Source organism: Hordeum vulgare, chromosome 6H (assembly GCF_904849725.1).
Source record: "Hordeum vulgare subsp. vulgare chromosome 6H, MorexV3_pseudomolecules_assembly, whole genome shotgun sequence".
Taxonomy (NCBI): Eukaryota; Viridiplantae; Streptophyta; class Magnoliopsida; order Poales; family Poaceae; genus Hordeum; species Hordeum vulgare.
The window spans coordinates 484667701-484683847 of NC_058523.1; the positions used below are offsets into that span (position 1 = coordinate 484667701).

The 16147-nt window shown below is 49.5% G+C and overlaps 1 pseudogene across 1 annotated transcript in view; it reads left to right on the forward strand.

Moving 5' to 3' along the window:
• Window positions 1–7541: 7541 nt before the first annotated feature.
• Window positions 7542–16147, forward strand: part of LOC123405650 — a 53438-nt pseudogene continuing 44832 nt past the window's right edge. Inside the window, exon 1 of the transcript XR_006611978.1 lies at window positions 7542–7808. The product of XR_006611978.1 is annotated as a 25S rRNA (cytosine-C(5))-methyltransferase NOP2A-like (transcript). The remainder of the gene's footprint in view (window positions 7809–16147) is intronic.

Genomic DNA, 16147 nt, shown 5'->3' on the forward strand with positions numbered 1-16147 from the left:
TGCTCTCTTTCAAGAAATCAACCGTGTAAAGGTTTCCATCCAACTCTCCAACAAAGGCCACTTCGAGAGTGTCTCTCTTAAAGACTTTCACATCCGTTAGTCCGAATAATGTGTCATAACCAACGGAAGCCAATTGGCGAACTGAAAGTAAATGATGTTGAAGAGATTGGACAAGCATGACATTTGCAATAGACATGTCATTAGTGATTGCCACCTTGCCCAACCCAATTACCTGCCCTTTCGACCCTCCACCAAATACAATGCTCATGTATGGTCGAATGGCTTGCATGAAGTCATAGAGCAAGTTACTATCTCCGGTCATATGATTGGTGCATCCACTGTCGATCACCCATTTGGCTCCTCCAGAGAAAACAGCCTGTAACGAATTAAGACTTGGTTAGGGGTGCCCATTTCGTCATGGGGCCTCTCACATTAGTTACAAGAGTCTTAGGGACCCAAATAGCATAAAATCAGAATGCATTACGGGACCAACGAATTTAGCATAAACCTCTCCTTCCTTTGATTTGCGAAGTACATAGGATGGAGGCATAAATTCAGTCGTCTTGTTGAGAGTAGGCGAACCCCTAGTGGCCGACCTACTCACAACCTTACTTTTCTCCTTGTGTCCCTCTCGTACAAATATTTCTTTAAGCGGAGTGGTACACTTGAGAGGAGTTGCACTTTTCTTGGCGGTGCTTGGATTGAACCCAAGCCCTTCCTTGGCAAAGCCTCCATTGTGTTGACTTAAGATCTCATTGAGAGTCTTTTGTCCTTGTGCACATGTCATGAGACCTCTATCTAGCTGTGCCTTTAGCGAACAGTTTTCCTCAAGAATAGATGTCAGTTCACTACTAGAGTTAGTAGTGCAGGTATCAACATTAATAGTAGGTGAGGAGTAAGCCTTAGCTAAAGTGTCAAGATAAGTAACCTTGAGTGCCTCAAAGCTCTTTGTAAGAACAGTGAGTTTCTCTTCCTTGTCTTTGAGAGAGAAGGATAGATGCTCACAGTCCTTAGAAAGAGAAGCATGAGAGTTCACTAGTCGGTTTTTATCATTTAGTAACTCTTTGCACACAGATTCAGCCTTTTTCAAGGAAGCAAGATCGTTAGCATGTTTATCAAGGTTTTCACCAACTTTTGAGCATAATGCATCATTTTGTGCTTCCTCATACAGGACTTTCTGCTCAAGGATTTCATTTCTTTCCTTCTCCTCAGTGACGAGGGTTTCGAGTTCCTTGATGGTATTGGTGTGCTTACTCACCATTTCCATAAGTATGCGAAACATAGTGAGCTTCTTTCCTTTAAGAGAGCACATAAATTTGTTTATTTTGGCAAACATGGGATGATCTAAGTCATTATCCTCATAGTGATCTTCCGCATCAAGATACTCATCAGGTGAGGTAGAAGCTAGACTGAAAGAGTTTAACCGTGGAGTTACCTTAACCTTATCATGGGAGCTTTGGTCTTCCTCGTCTCCAATGGCAGTCTTTTCCATCAAACACTTGTGGGTGTTGCCCTTGTAGTCTTTCATATAGTTGTAGTGAACAACATCACCACTTTTGTTGACTAGCTTCAAGGTGTTTTGTGTATCCTGAGCTACTCCGACAACCCCACCAACGTCTTTTGGATCTGATTCTTCTTGTGCAACCATTGCTCTTCCATCTGTTCTCTTGAGCTTGGAGTTCATAGGGCTTGGCAACTTCTTCTTTACAAAGGTCTTCGGAAACCTTGGTTTATCTTCTCTCTTCTCATAAGGGCATTCATTGGAGAAGTGGTTGGTTTCCTCACAGTTATAGCATTTCCTTAACTTCTACTTTGGGAATCTTCCCTTGAATTTTCCTGCACTGAACTTCTTTACAAAGAGAGCAATGTCCTCATAAGATGGGCTTTCATCAGAGTCAACATCATCACCATCTTCATAGTCATCATCACCCTCTTCTTCTTCACTTTCTTCTTCATCACATTCATGCTTGGCTTTCAAAGCAAGATTTATCTTTGATGTTGAAGTGCCATGCATGGCAAGGTGCTTTGTTGCATTTGCCTTTGACTCTTCAAATAATTGGAAAGTGGATATGATGTCATCTGGAGTCATTTCTTTGAACCCATGGTGCTGCCTCATGTCCCATACCATTTGATAGTGGTACGGAGCAAGAGCATGAAGTAACTTGTCCACGAGAAATCTCTTGGTCAGATTGAAACCATCTTGCGTCTTGTCACAGTCACGGGACTCAATGTCTGCGGCGAGAGTCATGAGCCGTTCTAGCAGTTGCTTGGGAGATTCACCCTTTTCCATACAGAAATTCTGTAATTGCCCCTTGGCAATTTCATATTGAGCAAGCCGAAGAGTGGAGGTACCGGTCTTGGTCCTTATAATGCTATCCCGTAGTTCCTTGGCACTTGTGATGTGAATGTAAGGTCTCCGTTGCTTGTCATTCATTCCTTTTCTTATGCACATGATCGCAGTGTCATTGAGATGCTTGTCATAAGTTTCTCTAGGAGTGAGGCACCTTGGATCTACAGGATTGTACCCATGCTCGAGGATGTCCAACATCTCATCATTGGCGTACCTAAGATGATCCTGCATACCAATTCTCCACAAAGCAAAATCGGAATTTTCATCAAGCAAGGGAGGTTTTCCTCCAGGATTGTACTTAGGTTTCTCAATTTGAGATCTAGCATAAAGCCATGGAACACTGGTTTGGTTCCTTTTCGGAGGTTGTTGGCCAAATGAAGAACCGTGCACATGTGGCCCTGAGGCCCTCGGGGATGTGGTTGTCCCCGTGGTTAATGATGCCGGTCTTATTTGGACCAAGGCCTCAAGAGAAGCATCATGCTCCTCTTTTTGCTTGGCAAGGGCCCGTTCCAGGTCCTCAGAGGTGAAGGACTTTACTTCTGTGGAAGTCCCATCCCTCTCCACTGGAGCTACAGTAGTGGGAATCCCGTCCATCTCGCTCTAGGGCGGTTAAGCCACAAGAATAGAGCACGAGGCTCTGATACCAATTGAAAAGGATCGAGATGGATCTAGAGGGGGGTGAATAGGTACAGTTCCAAATTTTAGTAATTACTTAGCAATTTTAGGCAAAGGTGCGGAATATGAGTGTAGGCCTAATAGTTTCTATGACAAGGAGTAAGCTATTTAGAGTGAAGTAAGGCAAGCGGTAAACAATAATCAAATACAAGTACGTAATAAGGATTAACACAAGTAGAGAGTTAGGGTTAGGAATAACCAAAACTCCAAGAGAGACGAGGATGTATCCCGATGTTCACTTCCTTGGAGGGAAGCTACGTCACCGTTAGAGGGGCGGATGTTACCATGAAGGCACACCAACACCACGAAGGCTCACCCTATTCTCCCTTTGAGATAACTCCACGAAGGCGTTTCTCAACCACTAGTGGTAAGCCTTGAGGTGGCTTCCAAACCTTCACAAACTTTTCGGGGGAGATCACAATGGTTTGATTCCTCTCCGAAGACTCCTACTGCCTAGGAGTCTCCAACCTCCAAGAGTAACAAGATCACCGGGATTGCTCAAAACTTGCTCAAATCACAAAGCACTTTGGTGGGAAGGAGGAGAAGGAGACGATCTATCTTTTGATTTGAACAACACTCGAAGGGACTCACAAATGCTCTTGGGATCTAAGATTTGGTGTAGACAAGAGTGAGTGAGAAGAAAGGTGTTCTTGTATGTGTTCTTGTTGTGTTGGACACCCTCTCACGAAGTGGGAGGGGGTATATATAGTGGGGAGTGTAAAATAGCCATTGGGGACACTTTAAGTCACACAGGGTTCGGACGTCCGGCAGTTTACGGAAGTCCGTGCATCCACAAGGAGTCGGACGTCCGACAGGGGTCGGTCGTCCGAGGGCTGTAGATATGACTGGAAACACTGTGAGTTGAACAGGGACCGGATGTCCGGAGAAGGCCGGAAGTCCGAGTTATTCGACTCAACTTCTTCTGGTGCAAGGTTCCGGATTTCCGAAAGGGGACGGACGTCCGGCCCTCGGACGTCCGGAGGGAGCCGGAAGTCCGAGTTATATGGCTCACGTTCTTCTGGTGCAGGGCTCCGGATTTTCGAAGCTGGTCGGTCGAACGGCCCTCGGACGTCCGGAGGGAGCCGGAAGTCCGAGTTATATGGCTCAAGTTCTTGTGGTGCAGAGCTCCGGATTTCCGAAGCTTGTCGGTCGTCCGACCCTCGACCGGCCCTCGGACGTCCGGAGGGAGCCGGAAGTCCGAGGCATTAGACCTGTTTTGAGATAGGAGCAGAGTAGAGAATATGTGGTATTGAGCAGAATAGTGAAGATGTGGTATGAGCAAATTCATCGCAAAACGTGTGATCCCCTCTTAATAGTGTGGGATCCCTATACTCAAGAATAGTAAACTCAAAAGGATAGTCTACATCATCTTTTCTCATCCCGAGCCTTCTTGACATATAAATCCCGATCTTCTCAGAACATCTTGGCACATAATTCTCAATCTACTAAAGTACTTGCCATCCTGAGATACACTCAACAAATAGGATTAGTTTCCTATGTATGTGTTGTTGTTAACACCAAAAGTCGATTAGGGGCATAACATGCACTTTCACCCATCACAATCCGTCCCAATCTAGTGTCGAACGGACGACACCTCCGCGTACCACACATGTACAGCTCGATGACGATCTCCACTTTCTTGATCCAGCAAGAGGGGTGGAGAGGTAGATGAGTTCTCCAGCACGACGGCGTGGTGGTGGTGGTGGTGGTGAACTAATCCAATAGGGTTTCGCCTAAGCACCGCCGAACTAGACTAGATGAGATAACGATCTAGATGAAGTAGAGGGAGCACGTGGCAATTAGGGTTAGATCTCCCCTCTAAATCCTCTAGTATATATAGGAGGGAGGGAGGGGAGGAGGCAGCCTCAAACCCTCAAGGTTTGGCCGAATATTCCCCCTCTCCCTTTGGAAACCCTTTCCACCTTTCGGTTTTTCCCACCCCTAGCCGCATGGGCGTTAGTGGTTGGTTTGGACAGCCCACTAGGGGCTGGTTTTACTCCTCCCACAGCCCATGAGGTCTTTTGGGTCGTCACACACCTCCCGGTGGTCCCCCGATACCCTCCCGGCACTCCCAGTACACTACCGATGAGCCCGAAACTTTTCCGGTGACCAAAACATGACTTCCTATATATAAATCTTTCCCTCCGGACTATTCTAGAGATCCTCGTGATGTTCAGGATCTCATCCGGGACTCCGAACAACCTTCGATAATCAACACCTATAACTCAACTATACCGAAACATCATTGAACCTTAAGTGTGCAGACCCTGCGGGTTCGAGAACTATGTCGACATGACCTGAGGCATTCTCCGGTCAATAAACAACAGCGGGACCTGGATGCCCATATTGGGTCCTACATATTCTACGAAGATCTTTATCGGTTGAACCTCTATGTCAAAGATTCAGTTAATCCCATATGTCGTTCCCTTTGTCCTTCAGTATGTTACAGCCCCGAGATTCGATCGTCGGTATCTCCGTACCTAGTTCAATCTCGTTACCGGCAAGTCTCTTTAATCATTCTGCAATACAATATCCCATGACTAATTCCTTAGTCACATTGCTTGCAAGGCTTATTGTGATGTTGCATTACCGAATGGGCCCCGAGATATTTCTCCGTTATACGGAGTGACAAATCCCAGTCTCGATTCACGCCAACCCAATAGACACCTTCGGAGATACCTATAGAGCACCTTTATAGTCACCTAGTTACGTTGCGACATTTGATACACACAAGGTATTCCTCCGTTGTCCGGGAGTTGCATGATCTCGTGGTCATAGGAACCGATACTTTGACATGAAGAAAACAGTAGCAATAAACTGACCCGATCATATGCTACGTTCATAGTTTGGGTCTTGTCCATCACATCATTCTCCTAATGATGTAATCCCTTTTCAAGTGACAACACTTGTCTATGGATAGGAGACCTTAACCATGTTTGATCAACGAGCTAGTCAACTAGAGGCTTACTAGGGATAGTGTTTTGTCCATGTATCCACACATGTATTTGAGTTTTCAATCAATACAATTATAGCATGGATAATAAACGATTATCATGAATAACGAAATAGGACCCTTCTCTAGCTATCTATGCTATCTCATCTCAAGTTCTATTCATTCTTCATCACAAAACTTGAACAAGCACTTGTTGATCCCTGTGTGTGAAGGTGCACTCGGAGTTCCGTATCGTCAAAGATTGCCTTCCAAAACCTCTTTGAAAAACTCAGTGTGAACAACTCCACAAACTCGGAACCATTGATTTTGCAAAGTTGATTAGGATTTCTCATCTCGGTACCACCAAAATTGCCAACTCAGTTACACCGAGTTTCTGTGTTAGCTGACAGTTGAGGAACTCGGTGCCACGGATTTTGCCATCTCGGTGACATCGAGAGTGCACGGGTATATATACCTCTGGACCAGACCTTTTGATTTCACATCTTCAAAACGGTTCGTTCCTCAAACCCTCGCTGCCCCCAGAGACTCCAAGTCATCGCCTTAACTCCTCGAGCGCCGCCGCCGCTGAGACTCGCCATCGTCGACGAAATCTGCTCCATCATCGTCGCCATAGCCAAACCTCCACCGAGCTAGGGTACGGTTTGATTCCCTTTGCGTTCCCGTCTAATTCACACACATTTGATCTTTTATTCCTCTTTCCACATTGTGCAAACCTCCTATCCACCAAATAAGATCAGTAGAATAGGAGAAGTAGGAAATTTCGGATCTGATCTGCCGCAGAATGCAACTCGGTGAGACTGAGTTTGAAAAGTCGGTTCCATCGATTCTTGTTTTAGGGTTCCTGAGAAGCAACTCGGTGAGACCGAACAGCTATTTTTGGTGCCACCGAAAATGTCTACCAAGTTTCTGTTAAGCAAGTTTGTTTTCTCGGTGACTCCAAAAATACTAACTCGGTGCCACTGATTTACATCCTACAGAAGATCAGACCCTAAGTTTCAGACTTCAATTTTTCAAAAACTATCTGAATTTTGTGATGCTCATCCAGTCTATCTTTCCTATATCCACTTCACAGGTTCTGTTATTTGCTGCTATGCTTGTTTGTTAGTACGTTAGGATCAGATGACACTCAGAATGACTTGAGAGAACCTAGTGTTGACTTGGAAGCTGGCACTAGTCTAGAGAAGAATGCTTTAGACCCAAGTTCTCCCAGTCCCATGGCTTGCCCAAAGCAGCCACCATCCAGAGAAGGAAGCTTGATTCTGATGAGGAGGATTAAGACTTTATGCCTGTAGAATCTTCAGCTCCTTCCAAAGCTCCTAAGAAGGTTGTCGGGAAATTCACTGGTACTCCAGCTGATATGAGAGCACCTAAGTATGCCAGGAAAAGCACTGAGCTTTCCAAGGATGCACCTGCAAATAAAGCCGGTGTGAAGAGGCCAAGGAAGAGAACTATTCATCTTGTTGGCAGAAAGACTTCCATGTATGAAGATCCGGAAGCTGCTGAGGAATAAATGCTTGAGGAGATCCCAATTCCTCCCAAGAAGAAGAAGTTGATGGTGACGCCATGAAGTCTGCTCCAAAGCCTGCTGTTAAAGCAAAGAAGGCTCCTGCTTCCAGGAAGACCACTACGGATATACCCGCAGCTGCTAAAGCAAAAGGCCGTGCATCCAGTGCCCCTGCTGCAGAGGGAGAGGCAGATGAGAATGGTCATGTTCTTAGGAAGCTCAGACCGTTCATTCCACTCCACGATGCTGCTCGTCCTGTTGCACAGGACATGAAGAAAAGGAAGGATGTCAGATTGAGAAAGTGGAGAGCCCTTGACCCATATGCTGTCTGTCGTGGGTATAAGCTTGACAGTAGATGTGTAGGGTACGAAAAGGATGGGCAGAGCCTTAGCTACGGCGAGGTTGTATGAGTTCAGGCCCCTCTACGGCAGAGGTAATAGCCCTACGTCTCAGTGCTCAGGGAGCTTGTTGTCGAGTGGAAATATGGAATACAATGAGTTGCTAACCCCTCTACCAGTGGGGGAGGGTGGCTTATATAGAGTGCGATGCCCTCCACAACGGTTCCGGTACAGGGGTGGAGTAGTGGGGATTGAATGCGTACGTTACAGGTAACGTACGCCCTAAATGCCAATAAATGCACCCGAAAACCTACGACCGTTTCCCTCCAGGGGGTTGCGATGTACCGAGTGGTATCCAGTCGGTTAGCTTGATATCCTCCGAATGTTAATCTCCGACTAGATGGTCGAGGACCTGTTACTGACTGAATGATGGGGACTCCTTAATTCAGTCGGAACTGACTAAGGTTCTTGTCCTTTGTGAGGGGTAGTCCTTGGGTAGGACCTACATGATAGGCCTATGACCCTACCCTAGGACAATAACCCCATCATCAGTCCCCGAATGGATTGGGGTTGAAACGACGAAGCGATGCTTGAAGTTTGGATCCGACTGGAGCGGGCTTGGCTTGGGCGTTGCTTGCCTCAATCCATTTTATCTTTTCTGACCAACGATCCAAGTGGAAGTACTCGCGAAACAGACTGTCGGAAGCCGAGTGCTTCTGCGGCATCTTTTGACGCGACCGGTCAACTGACAGCGGCGGATTTTCCGGGATCTCAAATTTCGGGTTCCGCGCGCTCAGCGGGGATGACGCCATGGCGCTCGAGTAGCGCCTGACGCCTCGATTCTCGCGCCTTCAACCTCTCCACTAATATCTCCGCGGCGGGTCGGGGGATAAGGTTTCGGGCCCACCTGCCAGCGACCCAGTCGGAACCCTACTTAAATCTCGGCGGCGAGGGTTCTTCGTTACGCTCGCCAAATCTCTTGCCTTCGCCTGCTCCGTCTCTCTCGCCACCTCGAGCGCCTCTACACTCCTCCCTCCTCCTTCCTCCCGCGGGTTCGCAGTTTCTGCCATGACCAAGGGTCAGACCAGCAAGATGGAGGCGAGGAAGAAGAAGGGGAAGGCGGCGGCTCCTGCTCAGCGGCAGCAGCGGCTGCTGCCGGCGGGGTGGATTCAAGGCGACTTCCTCCCCTCCAAGGTGACGGAGGGGGATCTGCTGCAGCTGGTTGAGCACGGGATGATCGTGCACAAGTCTTGGAGGCTGTCGGCAGAGAACGAGGTCGAGCCGGCGCCCCGGGAGGGGGAGCACGTCTTGCTGCTCAGCCACGTCTATCGAGGTTTCTCCTTGCTCCCGCATCCTTTCTTCAAGGGCATCATGAATCACTTCGGGGCACAACTTCACCACTTTCCCTCGAACGCCATTGCCCATCTCTCTGCTTTTATAGTTCTGTGCGAGTGTTTCATTGGTTGTCCTCCCCATTGGGGGCTGTTCAAGCACATATTTTCTGCTAGATCCCAAACCATCAAATGACTCAGCCAGTCGGATGATAAAACACATCTTCTCCAGCTCTGCGGGGGGCTAGGTTTCCAGAAAAAGAGTCGGAGCAGTTATCCTGCCCTCCAGAAGTGAGTCGGTCAGGAACTGGCAGTCGACGTGGTTCTACTGCCAGGATATCGCATGTCTGAATGCTTCGACAGGGCTGCCTCCCTTTAGCTTAGATCGGCCCGCCCCACCTAAGCAACTCGCGCTCACGAGGGCGGAGAAGAACGACATCCAGCCTCTGGTCGGGGCGCTTGTAGATGTCGTCAGGAGGGGGGTCACTGGCATAGACTTGCTGGAGATCTTCCTTGGTCGGTGTATCCAACCCCTGCAGGCTCGCGACCACGCCATGTGGCATTATACGGGGCCCGAGGATTCCACTCGGACCAACGTTGTGGGCGTGACTGAGGAGAAGGTGACCTCGTGGGTGCTCCAGATCACAGGCCCCTGCGAGAATCCCAAAGGATCTCGGCGAGTGAAGCCTTTCTGCGCGGATAATCCTCCTCCGAATCAGGTGAGTGGCACTTGTCGAGTGCTCCTAATTGTCTTAATCTTATCGTTTGCTTGAATCTCTGTGTGACGTCTGATGTCGCCGACTGAATTTTATGCAGGAGTGGACCAACTGGTTTTCTCCCGTCTTGAACGGGAACCCGGCCAAGGAGGAGGAAGGCAGCCAGGAAGGCAGCGTGGAGAGCGTCGAATATGTCTCCGACAGCGGGGAGTCGGAGGAAGAGACTAGCGAGGAAGAGGAGGAAGGCGAAGAGCAGGACTCGCCGCCTCCGCAAACAGAACATCGGACCAAGCGCCGACACGAGCCTGCCGTTCCCTCGGCCCCTCCAGCATCTTCGAGTGCTCCGCCCACTGCCCCGGTGGTCCCGACTGTTCGGAGCACCAAGAGGGTCAGGGATGCTGCCGCTGAGCATGCGGGTCAGCCTTCCAAGGCGGCCAAACCGAGTGGGTCCTAACCTCGGAAGGCTCTGCCGCGGATGAGGGTTGCTGTCCCCGTCACCTCCACGTAAGTGTATCGATCTTCTAATTTCTTCTGATATCCGAGTGAATTTCTGTTCATTGGTCGAATGGATTTCACTCGACAGAGTCGCTACTTCTGCCACCTCTCCGGCGCGCCAGGAGGATGACCCCATGGACACGGACAACGTCGTCTCGTCCCAGCCAGGTGCGTTGTAGTGACTTCGATTGTTTTATTCTATCATAGGTTCTGCCTCTTTCTTTTTCTGAGATCTTGCGTCGTTCGGTCTATCAGGGGCGATTTGCGTGGACGAGGGCGATCAGGGGAGAGCTGAACAGGCTGCGGAGCCCGTTCTTGAGGCTGCTCCGCCTGTTGCTGCTCTCGCCGCCGACGTGCCGCCGACTGAGGCGCTGCCACCGACTGAACCGGCGCTGGTGGTTGAGGTGCCGACTGGAGCGGACCTTGGGATGCCTCAGGAACTTCCGATGATGCCAGGCTCGTCGAATGTCGAGTTCAACATCCAGCGTCTCCCGGAGGAGCAGGTGGGAGCGGCCAAGGGAGCCATGGTGCAGGCGGAGCTGATGGCTGGAGAAGCCAAGAGGGCCTACGACTCCGTCGCGTCCTTGTACCAGCGGAGCTTGGAGCTGCGGGATGATATCCGAGTAAGTGGCCTAGTAAGTATTTACTTTTCTCTTGTAACCCACTGGGTGTTTTTGGATAGCATCTGTTGTTTGCAATGGGTTCACTCTGAGTGAACCCAGTGGGTGTAGTCCCCGAGACTTCTGTCGACTACTTGCACCGGCAGTTGTCTTTATACATAATGTCTTTGTTTTGGTCAGGTCTGTAAATAACATGACCGAGTGCGAGTAGTTGTGGCACTCGGAGTGCACTTACTGTAAGAGTCCCCGAGAGTAATTTGTACTCAGGTCGGGTAGTATTGGCCTCATAGGCGTAGGTGGTAACATGCATCTCAATAGGGCGGGCCTGCTTGAGTTGCATGCCAGTGGGGTCACTCTTAGTGAACCCACTGGGTGTAGTCCCCGAGGCCGCTGTCGACTGCTTGCGTCGGCAGGGGTCTGAAGAACTTAGACTTTTGTTGTTGGATTTTCTGATTGTCCCTTGGTGTTTGCTGGCAGAAAACTTGTGAAATGGGAACAGCCTATGAGACTCTCAGGGCGGAGAAGAATCAGTTAGCTGGTGAGCTTGATGCGGCCCTGCTTGCAATAGCTGGCATGAAGGATGCTCTGGCGGGGCGAGAGAAGTCATTGGAGTAGGCGCGTGAAGCGAACAAGGTGTTGACTGAAGAAGTTGAAAAGATGGGGAAACAAAGGACTGCTCTGATGGGACAAATGGACGTGTTGAACAAACGGTGCAGAGCACAGGAGAAATACGTCAGCGACTGGGCTCGACAGATGATGACGCATCTGGCTGGTAAGTCCTGCTTTTTCCGAGTGCTTGTGTTATGCGCGTCACACTCGGCGCTTATTTGTCTGCTTGTCCCGTTGTCGCAGATTTTTGCTTTGACGCTGAAGCTGAAGCGGCTGATGTGGAGCGGTCGACTCTCGAGAACGTTCCACTCGGCGAGGACGCCAATCGGGATCTGCTCCGTGCGCACATCCGCGTGGGCAAAGTTGGTCCTTTCATCGGTCGACTGAGAGAAGTCGTCGGCCGAATCGACAAGGAGCTTTGGCCAGAAGATGAGTCGCGGCAGGAGATGGAGAACCTAATGACCCGACTGGAGGAGATTCCGAACCGAGTGCAGTCGTGGAAGAAATTTGCAGCTCGTTGTGGTGCAGATGTTGCTCTGTCCCTGGTCCGAGTCCATTGCAAGGAGGTGCGCGAGGAGAAATTGAAGATGTTGAAGGACGCCAACACGAAGAAACTTCGTTTCGAAGACTTCATGGAAACCTTCCTTGAAAGTGCCACCCGCATCGCCGACGGTATTGATCTGGACACGTTCGTAGAGCCCTCCAGTCCTGGTGTTAATCCAGATGATGCGTAAGAACACTTTTATCCTCGGTATGCCGAGTGTTTATCTGTAAGAAACTTTGGCCACTGTTGTTGGCCGTCACATTCTTGTTTCGGTGTGGGTAAGCTTGATCCACGCCGAGCCATTATCTTTGGTTGAACTTTGAATCGAATCTTTTGCTCTTCTTTTGCAATTTTGACTCGAGTTTTGGTTTGGCGTTTCTTGGTGAAGCCAAAGGGAAACATTCGGAACATGTCAATTGTCTTGACATCTGCATGAGCCTCATTGAGGGTCCGTGGAATTTCCGATTGGATCTGTATTATCACCGAGTTGTATTTCTGGATCGCAGCTAAGTCCCCGAGTGTGACGTTAAGTGTACACTTGGAGAAAGTTAATACTTAGGCGATTCTAGATCGCAGCTAAGTCCCCGAGTGTGACGTTAAGTGCACACTCGGAGAAAGTTAATACTTAGGCGATTCTGGATCGCAGCTAAGTCTCCGAGTGTGACGTTGAGTTCACACTCGGAGAAAGTTAAAACTTAGGCGATTCTGGATCGCAGCTAAGCCTCCGAGTGTGACGTGAAGTGCACACTCGGAGAAGGTTAACACTTAGGCGATTCTGGATCGCAGCTAAGCCCCCCGAGTGTGACGTGAAGTGCACACTCGGAGAAGGTTAATACTTAGGCGATTCTGGATCGCAGCTAAGCCCCCGAGTGTGATGTGAAGTGCACACTCGGAGAAGGTTAATACTTAGGCGATTCTGGATCGCAGCTAAGCCCCCGAGTGTGACGTGAAGTGCACACTCGGAGAAGGTTAATACTTAGGCGATTCTGGATCGCAGCTAAGCCCCCGAGTGTGACGTGAAGTGCACACTCAGAGAAGGTTAATACTTAGGCGATTCTGGATCGCAGCTAAGCCCCCGAGTGTAACGTGAAGTGCACACTCGGAGAAGGTTAATACTTAGGCGATTCTGGATCGCAGCTAAGCCCCCCGAGTGTGACGTGAAGTGCACACTCAGAGAAGGTTAATACTTAGGCGATTCTGGATCGCAGCTAAGCCCCCGAGTGTGACGTGAAGTGCACACTCGGAGAAGGTTAATACTTAGGCGATTCTGGATCGTAGCTAAGTTCCCGAGTGTGACGGGAAGTGGACACTCAGAGAAGGTTAATACTTAGGCGATTCTGGATCGCAGCTAAGCCCTCGAGTGTGACGTGAAGTGCACACTCGGAGAAGGTTAATACTTAGGCGATTCTGGATCGCAGCTAAGTTTTTTTTTTGAGACCGGAGTCTTCGACCGCGAAAGAACTTTGAGTTTGCAAAAAACTCAATCTGCTTTATATTATTTCACCGATACTTGTTCTTTACATTGCTTCAGTCGATGGTCACGTGTAGAAGCGCTTGAGGAGATCTCCGTTCCATGCTCGCGGCTCGTCTGTCTCCCTGTCGATGTTGTAGAGTCTGTATGCCCCATTGTTCAGCACCTTGGAGATGATGAAGGGTCCTTCCCAGGCAGGAGCCAACTTATGAGGTCTTTGCTGATCCACTCGGAGCACCAGATCGCCTGCTTGGAACGTACGACTCCTGACGTGTCGCACGTGAAAACGCCGCAGATCTTGTTGATAAATGATTGAGCGAGTCAGTGCCATCTCGCGCTCCTCCTCTAAAAGATCCACTCCGTCTTGCCTTGCTTGTTCTGCTTCAGCTTCGGAGAAGAGTTCGACTCGTGGCGCATTGTGAAGCAAGTCACTCGGAAGGACCGCTTCTGCTCCATAAACGAGGAAGAACGGTGATCGCCCTGTAGATCTGTTCGGGGTTGTGCGAAGTCCCCAAAGCACTGAAGGTAGCTCGGTAACCCAAGCGCCAGCGGCATGTCCTATCTCTCGCAGGAGTCGGGGCTTCAGACCTTGCAAGATAAGTCCGTTCGCCCGCTCTGCTTGTCCATTGGACTGCGGGTGCTCCACGGAAGCAAAGTCCACTCGGATACCTTGGCTTGTACAGAATCCTTTGAATCTGTCCGAATCAAAGTTTGTCCCGTTGTCCGTGATTATGCTGTGAGGTACACCGAATCTGAAGATGATGTCCCTGACAAACTTGACAACTGTTGAGGCGTCGAGCTTCTTGATGGGCTTGGCTTCGATCCATTTCGTGAACTTGTCGACTGCCACCAACAGATGTGTGTATCCACCTTGGCCTGTCTTGAATGGGCCGACTGTATCTAATCCGCACACTGCAAACGGCCACACAAGAGGGATCGTCTTCAACGCAGACGTCGGCTTGTGGGACTTGTTGGAGTAGAACTGGCAGCCCTCACATCGGTCAACCATATCTTTAGCCATATCGTTAGCTTGCAACCAGAAGAAACCTGCCCTGAATGCCTTGGCGACGATTGCTCTTGAAGAAGCATGATGACCGCAGGTCCCCGAGTGAATATCCTCCAGAATCAGCTGCCCCTCCTCTGGGGAGATGCATCGTTGAAGAACGTCAGAGATACTTTCTTTGTATAATTGGCCATCAATGACAGTGAATGACTTCAACCTGCGGACTATCTGCCTGGCCTGGACTTCGTCTTCCGGTAGTTCCTGCCTCAGGATATATGCAATGATCGGCACAGTCCAATCGGGGACGACAGAAATAATCTCCATGACCAGATCAACCACAGCAGGTACATCGACTTCAGTCGGATCCGTTGAACTCTTCGGTTGTACCGGCTCCTCTGTAAAAGGATCTTCTTTGACTGAGGGAAGGTGGAGGTGCTCGAGGCAGACGTCACTCGGGACTGGTCTCCGAGTGGATCCGAGTTTTGCCAACTCATCGTTGCTTGGTTCTTCAGTCTCGGAACATGGTGAAGTTCTAGACCTTCAAACTTCTTCTCAAGCTTCCTCACTGCATTGCAGTATGTAGTCATGGTGGGGTTCCTGACGTTCCACTCTTTCATCACTTGATTGACCACAAAATCCGAATCGCCGTAGACCATCAGGCGACGGACGCCGAGTGAGATGGCCATACGCAACCCGTAGAGGAGAGCTTCATACTCTGCCTCGTTGTTGGAGGAATCGAAGTGTATCTGAAGCACGTACTTGAGCTTGTCGCCCTTTGGCGATATGATCACAACGCCAGCGCCGGAGCCATTCAACATCTTGGACCCATCGAAGAACATTGTCCAATGGGCCGAGTAGATGTGGGTCGGTTGCTGTTGTTCTACCCATTCTGCTATGAAGTCAGCCAGGGCTTGAGACTTAATAGCTTTCTTGGCCTCGAACTTTATATCACAGTACAGCATCTCCACCGCCCACTTCGCCACTCGGCCTGACGCGTCTCAATTGTGGAGAATTTCCGACAATGGAGCATCAGAAACGACAGACACCGAGTGGTCTTGGAAATAATGGGCCACCTTCTTCGCAGTCATGTAAATCCCGTAGATAAGTTTTTGATAGTGGGGATACCTCTGCTTGGAAGGAGTCAGGACCTCGGAGACGTAGTACACTGGCCGCTGAACTTTGTATGCTTTGCCTTCTTCTTCTCGTTCGACTGTAAGAACAGTACTGACGACTTGATTTGTAGCCGCGATATACAGAAGAAGGGGCTATTTACTAAGCGGAGCAGTAAGAACCGGCTGGGTGGAACGTAGGACTTTGAGGTCGTCGAACACGACTTGGGCTTCGTCTGTCCACTCGAAGGTATCTGATTTCTTCATGAGTCGATACAGAGGAAGCGCTTTCTCGCCGAGTCGACTGATGAACCTGCTCAAAGCCGCTAGGCAACCTGTGAGCCGTTGAACGTCGTGTATTCTGACCGGCCTCTCCATTCGGACGATGGTCCCGATCTTTTCGGGGTTGACATCGATCCCTCGTTCGGA